Source organism: Hypanus sabinus, chromosome 12 (genome assembly GCF_030144855.1).
Source record: "Hypanus sabinus isolate sHypSab1 chromosome 12, sHypSab1.hap1, whole genome shotgun sequence".
NCBI lineage: Eukaryota > Metazoa > Chordata > Chondrichthyes > Myliobatiformes > Dasyatidae > Hypanus > Hypanus sabinus.
In genome coordinates, this window is record NC_082717.1 from 74,619,147 (window position 1) to 74,632,299 (window position 13,153).

Here is a 13,153-nt window from a genome sequence, read left to right on the forward strand (position 1 = left end):
GCCCCTGCCGCAACAGTATCACAGTTTGTTTGGCCCAGCAGGTTGCTGCTTAAACGTTGCAATTTTGTTCACACTGACTTTCATTCCTGACTGCAGCTCAATTGCGTCTCTGTTTGCCGTTTCCATTGCTCTTTTAAGTGTGAATTGTGCGTTAGCTAGGAACAATGTTTGAATGCTTTCTTGTAAGATTCTACAAACTAAACAATCTCTCAATGCGTCATTAAGCCTATTACTGAAAGGCAACACTGAAACAATTTCTTCAATTCAGGCATGTGAGCTGAAATGGACTCCCCTTCAAAGGTTCAAAGGTCCAATTTAGTGTCAGAGAAACGTATACATCCTGAAATGCTTTTTCTTCACAATCATCCATGAAAACAGAGGAGTGCCCCAAAGAATGAATGACAGATAAGCTTCCTTTTGATTCTGCTTCTGAAACCTAAAGTGTTCTGCAATCAACAATGATTTTGGCTCTAAATGTTCTTGCATTACTTTCATGCTATCAGCAAAGCTCATTTTGACTGATTTAGTTGGAGGAGCCAAACTAATTTGCAATTTTACTTCAAAATAGTGCTCAATTCTGTATATATCACCCAATTACCTGTCATGCAATCAAACATGTCTATCTTTTCAATGTAGCCTGCCATTACTGCTTTTTTAATTTATTACTATCACCTGTGAATTTTGTCGTCTTGTGCTTTATTTTTTAACTATACTGGCTCTGTCTGCCCCTTCCAAAAGAGAAAACGTGCTACATGTTTTTTTTTTAAAACTCTAACACCTCACTGCACTTCAATAGGTAGGTAGTTGCCTCAAGTTTGTTTTAAAACTTCCTCGTCGTCACAGTTATGTTTTGTATCTCCAGAAAGTAATTGAAAGAAAATCACAGGAGCTGGGACACATTTAAGCTACTTGGTTTTACTTTCCTGTTCTTTAGTGAGACGCTTACATATGATGTGGTGGCATAATAACATACAGTATGCCATCAATGTGCTTGGAACATATCAACTGTAATGAATTATGTAAACAATGAAGAATGCTTAATTAAACAATACATTTACAATATTACTCAAATAATACTGAAATTTTAGAGGCCCTAGCAGAGATATTTAAAACATCCCAAGTCATGGGTGAGGTGCTGGAGGATGGGAGGATAGCTAGTATTATTCTGTTATTTTAAGAAAGGTTCCAAGAATAAATAGGCTGATGAGCCTGACATCAGTAATGGGAAAGCTATTGGAAGGTATTCTAAGGGACCAGAAATATAATCTAGCTAGACAGGGATTGATTAGGGATAGTCAAAATGGCTTTATGCATGGTAAATCACATCTAACCAATCTTATAGAATTTTTCAAGGAAGCTACCAGGAAAGTTGATGAAGGCTTGGCGGTGGATGTTGTTTATATGGACTTAAGCAAGGCCTTTGACATGGTCACACATGTGAGGTTGGTTAAGAAGGTTCAGTCGCTTGGCATTCAAAATGAAGTATAATAAATTGGATTAAACATTGTTTTTGTGGGAGAAGCCAGAGAGTAGTAGTAGATGGTTGCCATTGTGACTAGCAGAGTACCATAGGGATCACTGTTGGACCTGTTGTTGTTTGTCATTTATACCAATGATGTGGATGATAATCTGGTAAACTGGATCAGCAGATTTGCAGATTTCACCAAGATAAAGGGTGAAGTGGATAGCAAGGAAGGCCATCACATTTTACAATGGATCAGCTGGAAAAATGGGCCGCAAAATGGCAGTTGGAATTTAATGAAGACAGTTGTGACCTGTTGCACTTTAGGAGAGGTAAGGCACTGAGGAGTGGTAGAACAGAGGGATCTTAGAACACAATCCATAATTCCTTGAACGTGGCATCACAGGTAGAATAGATTGTAAAGAAATGTTTTGCCACTTTGGCCTTCATAAATCAGTGTATTGAGTGCAGGAGTTGGGATGTTATGTTGAAATTGTATGAGAGTTCCACTCTCTCACCTTGTTTACAATTGAATTCCAGTTTTTACCTGGAGCAAGACCATCGCCTTTGCCAAAATTCTTTTCCTGTAATTTTATTTCAATGGCTTCCTTTACCAGGCAGTCCCAAAAGCCATTGGCATGGCACAGTAGTTTTGTGCCTTCGAAGTCGATCGACTTCGCATTTGCCTTCCTCACCACAGACTTAACCTGCAAATTAACCTTTAGGGAATCCTACACAAGGATTCCCAAGTCCCTTTGTGCCTCATTTTCTCTCCATTTAGAAAATAGTCAACCCTTTCATTTCTTCTACCAAAGTGCATGACCATATACATCCTGACACTCTATTCCATCTACCACTTCTTTGCCCAATTTCCTAATCTCTCTAAATGCTACTGTAGCCACTGTACTTCCTCAAAACTACCTGTCCCTCCGCCTATCTTCATATTGTCTTCAAACTTTCAAAACTTTCAAACATCCAAATCATTAACGTATAGTGTAAAAACAGTTGGTCCCAACACAGACCCCTGTGGAACACAACTATTCACCAGCAGTCAACCAGAAAAGGCTCCCTTTATTCCCACTCTTTGCCTCCTGCCAGTCAGCCATTGTTTTATCCATGCAAGAATCTTTCCTATAATACCATGGGCTGGTAGCTTATTAAGTAGCCTCATGTGTGGCACCTTGTCAAAGGCCTTCTGAAAAATTCAAGTACATCCTTAGTCTATCCTGCTTCAAAGAATTCCAATGGATTTGTCAGGCATGATTTTCCCTTGAGGAAACTATGCTGATTACGGCCTATTTTATCATGTGCCTCCAAGTTCCGGAAAGCACATCCTTAACAATTGACTTCAACATCTTAACCCCACTGAAGTCAGACTAACTGGCCTATAATATTTTTTCTTCTGCCTCTTTCCCTTCTTGAAGAGTGGAGTGACATTTATAATTTTCCAGTCTTCCTGAACTTTCCAGAATTCTACCAGAGTAAGTTACTTTGGCTTCAAATGCTTATCACATCACCAGAAAAGGCATAAAAATCTGGATGTATTTGTCCATGCCCCTGGATCCTCTCCTAGCTTTTCATAAGCCTTTTCCACATGTGCCATTTGGGGGTTTCCCTTTAACGAGTTATACTTACATCAAATAATTAATATAATCAAATTTCCCATAACACTTAATAAGAACATATGAAATTTTAAAAAACTGGCACTGAGCCACATTTTGACATACTAATGTAATGTTCAATGCCTTTGTCAAGAAAGCAATTTTTAAGGAACCTCTAAAGTAGTTTATGGAGGAAATCCCAGAGCTTGGGGTCTTTCTGCTGAAGCCAAGCCTGCCAGAGGTGATGTGATTAAAGTTGGGGACAGTTTAAGAGGCCTAAATTAGAAGAATACTATGGTTTGAAAGGGACAACAAATTTCACTGGTTGATTACAATTATTAATGAGTTGTGAGATCTTGGAGGGCTGTTAAAGTTAACACAAGCGTTGACTGATATTGGGTGTAGATAATTATGTCTGCACTGGGTTTTCAGTTCAGACCAATGCAAATATTAATTCTCCCTTAAAGACCTTCCAAATTTGGTTTGCAGAACACACAGAATACTGAAATTACCTTTAACTTTTTGTTCCATTGCAGTTAAAATTAGAAGCAAGGCCCTTTGGGTTTGGTTTTTATTTTTTTAAAGTTCTGAATTAAGATAAGTGACTTTAATGCATTGAAAATGCTAGAATTTAATCATAAAATTCAACATGTATACGTACTAGAGCATGCTTTGTCCAGATTGACTTCTGCATGTTATAAGGTGATGGCATAGTTTCTAAACAGCTGCTCAATGTGAAGTAGAAACCCCTTAGTACACTGCATTAGGATACAGAATTTCTGTTCCTGGAAAGCATTGAGCAGAGAACGGAATTCATGTGCCTGCTATTAAGTTTAAGTTTATAAGAGACCTACTGCATTATAAATCCACGATTAGTGGGTCACATGGATTCTGTGAAAATATATATTTTTTAATTACAAGATTCTCTTTTTGGTTGAACTGAAAGATTAATACTCTCAACACATTCTGCAACCTGAAATTGCATGCTTTTGTTTATGGTAGAATTAATGTTTGCACTGATATGAGTTGAGTGCCCGGTGCAGACGTCTGTTGGCAACTTGACAAAGCTATAAAAACTTGTGAGCTGGCAGCAAAGGCATTTCCAAAAGCCTTCAAAATTACTGCCTGTCTACATAGTTTTCACTTTGTATTTGTATTGTGACTTAAATTTTCATCTTCAATAAGGATAATCAAAATTGAAGATAATTGTTGCCATAAATAACTGTTTTGGCCAGTGTAGGGCAACAATGCTTTCTTGGTTGTTACAAGAAACACAAGAACTCCAGTCAAAGTGTATCAGCTATTTGATGCCGACCAAGGTCTAGAGGTTCTTGTGTATCTCAATGAATGTACTTAACAAGGGTAACAATGGCATGCAGCTGCATGATCCATTGTTGCCTAAGTCTTTGGGTGATAGTGAACATTTATATTTTATAAGAATGGTGTGAAAACATCTGCCTTAAGGAAGCTGAAAACTTCTGCCTGCATGAAGGCATAATGGTCACATTGCTGTCTTTTTCTATAACTAAATATAATTTGAAGTGGACATACCAGCTTGATAACTTTCTGTATTTTGAAATGAACATTAACACTTTAAGCAAAGTTCATTTCAGATGGTTGAAATTTGTATGAATTTTATAATTTCACACACAGTCCCTCAGTAATGATTGAGTGTTGCCCAGGTTACTTGCTATTGTCCAAGTCATGCATTATTGTTTCTAATTTATTTTGTAAATGATGTAATTTTGTCAAATATTTTTGTAAAAGAGAAAAATGAACAAAGGCTGCCCTCTAGAGGTCTCTGCTTTAATTCAAGTCTACCACAAGTAACCACAAGTGATCTATCAGATCACTTTCATCTATTTTCTGTTCTGATTTAACAACCCTGAATATAAATCTTCAGATTCCTATCCCTTTGTTAAGTCCATTTGTTGACATTTCCTCTACAATTCTCAAGGTTGTTTCAGTCTTGTGTTTTAATTTGCATTACTTGAAAAATGTTAGAAGTAAATTGCATTAATACATATCATAAAATAATTGGGTAAATACTAGAAGGTGAAAAATGATTGTAAGGTTTGGTGGAAGAATTGGGAAGTATGACAACTCAATACTTCTGCCAAACCATGTAGAGGCATAATGATCTTGCATTGTGCTGAAACAGCATGATTCTTTTGAAGGCTGTAAAGCTGGGGATGAGAAGAATGTGATGGAAAGGTGGAGATGAGCAGAGAAAATAAATGCTGAGAAAGGCAGTATGTAAATACTGGGAATGAGAATTCGAGCAACATAGCAATTGGTTATACAGGGAAGTGGAGTCCAGCCTTGTTGGTTTGGAAAGCCATGCTGTGGATTTGAATGTAGTCAATAGGTCTTTGAAATCTCATATTACCTTACTCAGAAAAATTAGAAGAGGCATAAATTGACATCTAATTCTAGTTGAGGTATGCGATATTGAGGGCTATAGTTTTGTAGTTTATTTTGCTAAAGACTGTCACTTTAGTTAGATAAGGTGAAGATTCAGATTCAATTTATTGTCATTTAGAAACCACAAATGCAATGCAGTTAAAAAATGAGACAACGTTCCTCTAAAATGATATCACAAAAGCACATGACAAAAGAAACTACACCAGAAAATCCACATAATGTTTGACCAAGCATGATCAATTGGCATTAAATGAAAAGAACTTGCAAGATTTTATGATAGATTGCAAAATTCCAAGCTTAATGGTTGATTTTGTAAAGATACTCCCATGCTGAAAATGCTGAACAGGGATTGTATTTCAGACAGGAAAATTAGATGGTTAGCAGTTTAGTTATTTGGGTGAATGTAAAAGACATACAATGAACTCAGGAGGGGCATAGAAGAAAGAAGCTGAGAAACAAGCAAGTCCCAGGGTGAGATTGTGCGTAATCTTCACGGAATTTTAACTTGGTGAGAAGGGGAACTTGGCAAGGCAATTGAATAATTGGTCTGTGCTGAAATGATGAAGGGGCCCATGGGGAATTTGAACTTGATGGAGTGGAAGAAAAGATCATTGTGATTTAAGGTGACATTAGTTAATGGTTCATAAAAAATTCATTTCAAGATAAATGTAGAGTAGAGGGTGGTCTTATTTAAAAGAATTTAAGGCAATATTTTGCTTCGTGTGTTTTCAGAACAGAATCAGTTATATCACCATAACATGGTTTGAAAGCAGCAATTATAATGGCTGTGTTTTATAAACACAAAGGTTTGGAAAGAGTAAAGCAAATTATGAGGTACATTACTTTTGCAAACTGGAGGTGAGGTGTTGACAATCAAATACCATCATACCCTCAGTACTAATCAACAATCTCCAAAACCTGGATCTCTGACTTCCTCCTCAAGAGATCACAGTCAATGCGAATTGGAAGTAGCAATTCCACCTTGTTGACAGTCAATGTCGATGCACTTCAAGAATATGTACTTAGCCCACTGCTCTGCTCTCTCTACACCCATGACTCCGTGGCTAGGCACAGCTCAAACATCATCCATAAATTTGCTGATGACACAACTATTATTGGCAGAATCTCAGATGCTGACAAGGAGGCAGACAGGAGTGAGGTACGTCAGCTAGTTAAGTGGTGTGACAGCAACATTGCACTTAATGTCATTAAGACCAAGGAATTGATTGTGGACTTCAGAAAGGGGAAGTCAAGGGAACACATCAAGGTATCACCAGTGAAAAGGGTGAGCAGTTTCAAGTTCCTAGGTGTCAGCATCTCTGAAAATCTATACTGGGCCTAACATATCGATGCAGTTACAAAGAAGGCACGACTGCAGCTTAATTAAGAGTTTGAGGAGCTTTGGTATGACACCAAAGACTCTCACAAATTTCTACAGATATACAGTGGAGGGCATTCTAACTGGTTGTGTTATTGTCTGGTATGGAGGAGGTTACTGCACAGGAACAAGAAAAAACTGCAGAAAGTTGCCAACACATCCAGCCTCATCTTGGGCACTAGTGTCCCCATAATCAAGAGCATCTTCAAAAGGTGATGTCTCAAAAAGGCAACATCTATAATTAAGGACACCCATCACTTCAGACATGCCCTCCTCTCATTGCTACCATTAAGAAGGAGGTACAAAAGCCTGAAGATATACACTCAATGTTTTAGGGACAACTTCTGTCCCTCTACCATTGGACTTCTGAACAGCCAATGAACCTATGTGCACCACCCTCACTATTTTATTTCTCTCTCTTCCTGCACCAATTTAATTTACTTGTTTATTTATATTTGGTCTTGGCCTAAAATATCTTTTTTTTTATTCCCATCCATTGTTGCTGCCTGACTTGTTGAGTTCCTGCAGTATTTTTCTGTGTTGCTCAATTAAATTGATAAATTAGTTTATTATTGTTACATGATATACAGTGGAAAAACTTGCATAGAGTTCATACAGACCTATTCATTACACGTTAAATTGAGGTAGTACAAGGTAGTAACAGAATGCAGAATAAAGTATTACAGTTACGGAGAAAGTGCAGTGCAGGTAGACAATAAGGTACAACGTCATAACAAGGTAGTCTGTGAAGTCGAAACTCTTTATTGTACCAGGGACCCATTCAGTAGTCTTAAAGAAGTAGGATAGAAGCTGTCATTAAGATAGAACAGTATGATAAAAGCTGTCTTTAGGATAGGAACAATAGTATAGAAGCCTGGTGGTAGGCGCTTTCAAGCTTTTGTATCTTCTGCTTGATGTGTCACTAAAAAAGAATGAACATCCAGGGTGCTTGGGGTCTTTGATTATGCTGGCTGCTTTACCAAGGCAGTGAGAAGTAGACAGAGTCCATGGAGGGGAAGCTGGTTTCTGTAATGTGCTGAGTTAAGATAGGATGCAAAAATGGGCTGAGAAGTGGCAGATGGAGTTCAACCCAGAGAAGTGTGAGGTGGTACACTTTGGAAGGACAAACTCCAAGGCAGAGTACAAAGTAAATGGCAGGATACTTGGAATTGTGGAGGAGCAGAGGGATCTGGGGGTATATGTCCACAGATTCCTGAAAGTTGCCTCACAGGTAGATAGGGTAGTTAAGAAAGCTTATGGAGTGTTAGCTTTCATAAGTTGAGGGATAGAATTTAAGAGACGCAATGTAATGATGCAACTCTATAAAACTCTAGTTAGGCCACGCTTGGAGTACTGTGTCCAGTTCTAGTCACCTCACTATAGGAAGGATGTGGAAACATTGGAAAGTGTATAGAGGAGATTTACCAGGATGCTGCCTGGTTTAGAGAGTATGGATTATGATCAGAGTTTAAGGGAGCTAGGGCTTTACTCTTTGGAGAGAAGGAGGATGAGAGGTGACATGATAGAGGTGTACAAGATATTAAGAGGAATAGACAGAGTGGACAGCCAGTGCCTCTTCCCCAGGGCACCGCTGCTCAATACAAGAGGACATGGCTTTAAGGTAAGGGGAGGGAAGTTCAAGTGGGATATTAGAGGAAGGTTTTTTTTACTGAGAGAGTGGTTGGTGCGTGGAATGCACTGCCTGAGTCAGTGGTGGAGGCAGATACACTAGTGAAGTTTAAGAGACTACTAGACAGGTATATGGAGGAATTTAAGGTGGAGGGTTGTATGGGAGGCAGCGTTTGAAGGTCAGCACAACTTTTTTGGCTGAAGGGCCTGTAATGTGCTGTACTATTCTATGTTCTATGTTATAACTCTTTCCTGTAATCCAATGCATCATTATATGAGATACAGCCAACTATGTCGATATTATCTGCAAACTTGTAGATAGAGTTAGAGCAGCATTTGGCCATGCTGGAGCGGGGGGGGGGGGGGGGGCTGGGGGGTTGAGTGTTTAGAAAAATCATGGTGAAAGTGTTACTCCTCATTCATACTGTTCATGGCCTGTTGGTCACAAAGTCAGAAATCTAGTTGCAAAGAGAGGTGTTTGGAGATGAGTTTGCTTTGAATGTTTTCACTGTCAAAATGTTCCAGAGATGAGTGTAGGGCCATGGAAATAGCATCGTCAAGAAACCAGTTGTAATTGATTCCTTGGCAACACACACAAATTGCTGGAAGGAACACAGCAGGCCAGGCACCATCTATGGAAATGAGTAAAGAGTCAAGGGGGTGACATAAAGAGCCAGGAAGTTGATTGGTGAAAGAGATAAAGGGCTGGAGAAGGAGGAATCTGATAGGAAAGGATAGAAGATCATGGAAGAAAGAAGAGGAGGAGGAGCACCAGAGAGAAGTGATGGGCAGGTAAGTAGATAAGGTGAGAGGGAAACAGGAATGGGGAATGGTGAAGGAGAGTGGGTGGTGTGCAGTTACTGGAAGTTTGAGAAATTTATGTTTATGCCTTCAGGTTGGAGGCTAGCCAGATGGTATATAAGGTGTTGCTCCTCCAACCTGAGTGTGGCCTCATTATGGCAGTAGAAGAGGCCATTGACTGACATGTCGGAATGTGAATGGGAAGTAGAAAAATTGGTGGATACCAAGAGATCCCGCTTTGTCTAGTGAAGCAGTCTCCTAATTTATGTTGGGTCTCACTGATACAGGAGACCACACCAGGAGTGCTAGATACAGTTGGATGACCCCAACAGACTTGCAGGTGAAGTATCGCCTCACCTGGAAGGACTGTTAGGGGCCCTGAATGGCAGTGTGGGAAGAGGTATAGGTATCAGCTACTTAGAATCATAGTTCATGTTCCAAGCCTACACTGGTATCACTCCCCAACTCTTCCTACACTACATTGACAATTGCATTGGTGTTGCTTTCTGTGCCCATGCTGAGCTCATCAATTTCATCAATTTTGCCTCCAACTTCCACCCAGCCCTCAAATTTGCTTGGTCCATTTCTGACACTTCCTTCCCCTTTCTCGATCTCTTTTTTCTTTTTCCTTTTTCAATCTTTTTATTGAGTTTCATATATAAAAAAAACATAACATAATAATGAATAGGTTATAAGTGCAATAGACTTGAAATTAAATTAATAGTAAGATAACAATATCCTATTAAAATATCAACAGACAAAAAATAGTACATTAATCACTCAAGCCTATAATAATTATATATGAAAAAAATAAGAATAATCATCAAAAGAAAAAGAAATTTAAAAATACAAGAAAAAAATATATATTGAGAAAAAAAAACACTGAACTAAACTAACATGGGCAATAATAACAGTTTATATGTATATGATAGTGTCAAAAACTCCGGAACTCCATACCAGAACAAGAATAAACAGAGAGAAGGTCTGGAAGAGGCCAAATTAATTCATATTAAAATGTCGAATGAACGGTCCCCAAGTTTCTTCAAATTTAATTGATGAGTCAAAAATAGTGCTTCCAAGCTCAGATAAGAAATAGTTTGAGAGAACCACTGAAACGTGGTAGGAGGATTTACTTCTTTCCAATTTTGTAATATAGACCTTCTGGCCATTAATGTTACAAAAGCAATCATTCATCTAATTGAAGGGGAAAACTGATTACCATCCTCATTTGGTATACCAAAAATTGCAGTAATAAAATGAGGTTGTAAATCGATATTCCAAATTGAGGAAATGGTAGCAAATATGTCCTTCCAATAATTATATAAGGTGGGACATGACCAAAACATGTGGGTCAATGAAGCCACATCTGAATGACATCTGTCACATTGAGGGTTAATATGAGAATAGAATCGAGCAAGCTTATCTTTAGACATATGAGCTCTGTGTACAATTTTAAATTGTATTAAAGCATGTTTAGCACATATAGAAGAAGAATTAACCATTTGTAAAATTTTTTCTCATTTTTCTGTTGATATATTATATTGAAGTTCTTTTTCCCATTCTTGTTTAATTCTACCTGATATTTCTGGTTGTATCTTCATAATCATATTATAAATAAAAGCCACTAATCCCTTCTGACAAGGATTTAAGGTAAAAATCAAATCTGAAAAATCCATTGAAGTTGAATTGGGGAAGGATGGTAGAACTTTATGTAAAAAATTTCTGATTTGTAAATATCTAAAAAAATTAGATTTAGGTAACTTAAATTTGTTGGAAAGTTGGTCGAAAGACATCAAACTACCTTCAAAAAAAAGATCACGAAAACATTTTATACCTTTCCTTTTCCATATGCTAAAAGCTTGATCTGTCAAAGAAGGTTTGAAAAAAAAAATTAAGTAAAATAGGGCTATCAAGAACAACGTTTTTCAGAGTAAAAAACTTACGAAATTGAAACCAAATTCATAATGTATGTTTGACAACAGGGTTGGATATCTGTTTATTGAATTTAACTAAATCAGCAGGAAGAGAAGAACCAAGAACGGAGAATAGAGAATATCCCTGTGCTCATTGCATTCTAAATTTACCCACTGTGGGCACAATGGTGAATCCAAATCTCATTTCCAATATATTAAGTTACGAATATTATTCGCCCAATAGTAAAATCTAAAGTTAGGTAAAGCTAAACCACCATCTTTTTTAGATTTTTGTAATTGTCTTTTACTTAACCTGGGGTTTTTATTTTGCCACACAAATGAGGAAATTTTTGAATCAATGTTATCAAAAAAAGATTTAGGAATAAAAATTGGTAAAGCTTGAAATAAATATAAAAATTTCGGTAAAATCATCATTTTAATAGCATTAATCCGACCAACTAATGATAAGGATAAGGGAGACCATCTTGTAATAAGTTGTTGAATTTGATGGAGCATAGGTAAAAAATTCAGTCTAAATAAATCTTTATATTTCTTGGTAATTTTTATACCTAAATAGATAAAGTTATCAGTAACAACTTTAAATGGTATCCTGTCATTCAATAAAGTTTGCGTGTTTAAAGGGAATAAATCACTCTTATCCAAGTTTAGTTTATAACCAGAAAAACTACCAAATTGAGCCAACAAGGATAAAATAGCGGGAATAGACCTGTCAGGATCAGAAATATATAACCACAAGTCATCAGCATAAAGTGATAACTTGTATAACTTCTCATTACGGGTAATACCAAAAATATTAGGAGATTCACAAATAGCAATGGCTAAAGGTTCTAATGCAATATTAAATAATAAAGGACTTAAAGGACAACCTTGTCTCATACCACGAGATAATTGAAAAAAAGAGGATCTGTAATTATTTGTAAGAACAGAAGCAACAGGTTTATAATATATTAGTTTGATCCATGATATAAAATTAGGACTAAAATTAAAATATCTCAAAGCATTAAATAAGTATGTCCATTCAACTCTATCAAAAGCTTTTTCAGCATCTAATGAAATAACACATTCTGGGATTGTGGGTGATGAAGTATAAATTATATTAATCAATTTTCTAACATTAAAAAAGGAATACCGATTCCTAATAAAACCAGTTTGGTCTTCTGCAATAATCTGTGATAGTACCTTTTCTAACCTAATAGCTAAAATTTTTGTAAGAATCTTAGAGTCTACATTTAATAGTGATATAGGGCGATAAGATGCACATAAAGTAGGATCCTTATCTTTTTTAAGAATTAGAGAGATAGTAGCTTCATAAAAAGACTGAGGTAATCTCTTCTTAGCAAATGCATCATTAAAGATTTCACATAACCAAGGGGAAAGCAAAGAAGAAAAAGTTTTTAAAAATTCTATAATATAACCATCAGGACCAGGAGCTTTCCCTGAATTCATTGATGAGATAGCCTCTCCTATTTCGGCCATAGAGATAGGAGCATCGAACAAGCTACGATCTTCATCTGTCAGTTTGGGTCTCGATCTCTCTGCCTCCATCTCTGAAGATGGTTTATCTACTGATATCTTTGATAAACCGGCTGATACTCACAGCTACCTGGACTATACTTCTTCCCACCCTAACACCTGTAAAAATGCCTTCTCTCAGTTCGTCCATCTCCACAGTCATCGATGTAGCATAGGAAGAGTTGGACTTGGAACATGGATTGTTCCACGTAGCCAACCAAAAGGCAGGCATAGCTGGGACTCATGTGAATGCCCACAGCTATACCTTTCATTTGAAGGAAGTGGAAGAAGCCAAAGGAGAAATTATTGAGGGTGAGGGCCAGTTCTGCCACACAGAGGAGAGTGGTGGTGGAAGGGAACTGGTTGGATCTATTGTCCAGAAAGAAACAGAGTGCTTTAAGGCCCTTCTGAT

At 37.3% G+C, this 13,153-nt stretch overlaps 1 protein-coding gene across 6 annotated transcripts in view; it reads left to right on the forward strand.

The window, feature by feature from the left end:
- pak5 (p21 protein (Cdc42/Rac)-activated kinase 5) overlaps positions 1-13,153 on the forward strand; it is a 242,660-nt gene that overhangs the window by 154,452 nt on the left and 75,055 nt on the right. The window lies entirely within an intron of this gene.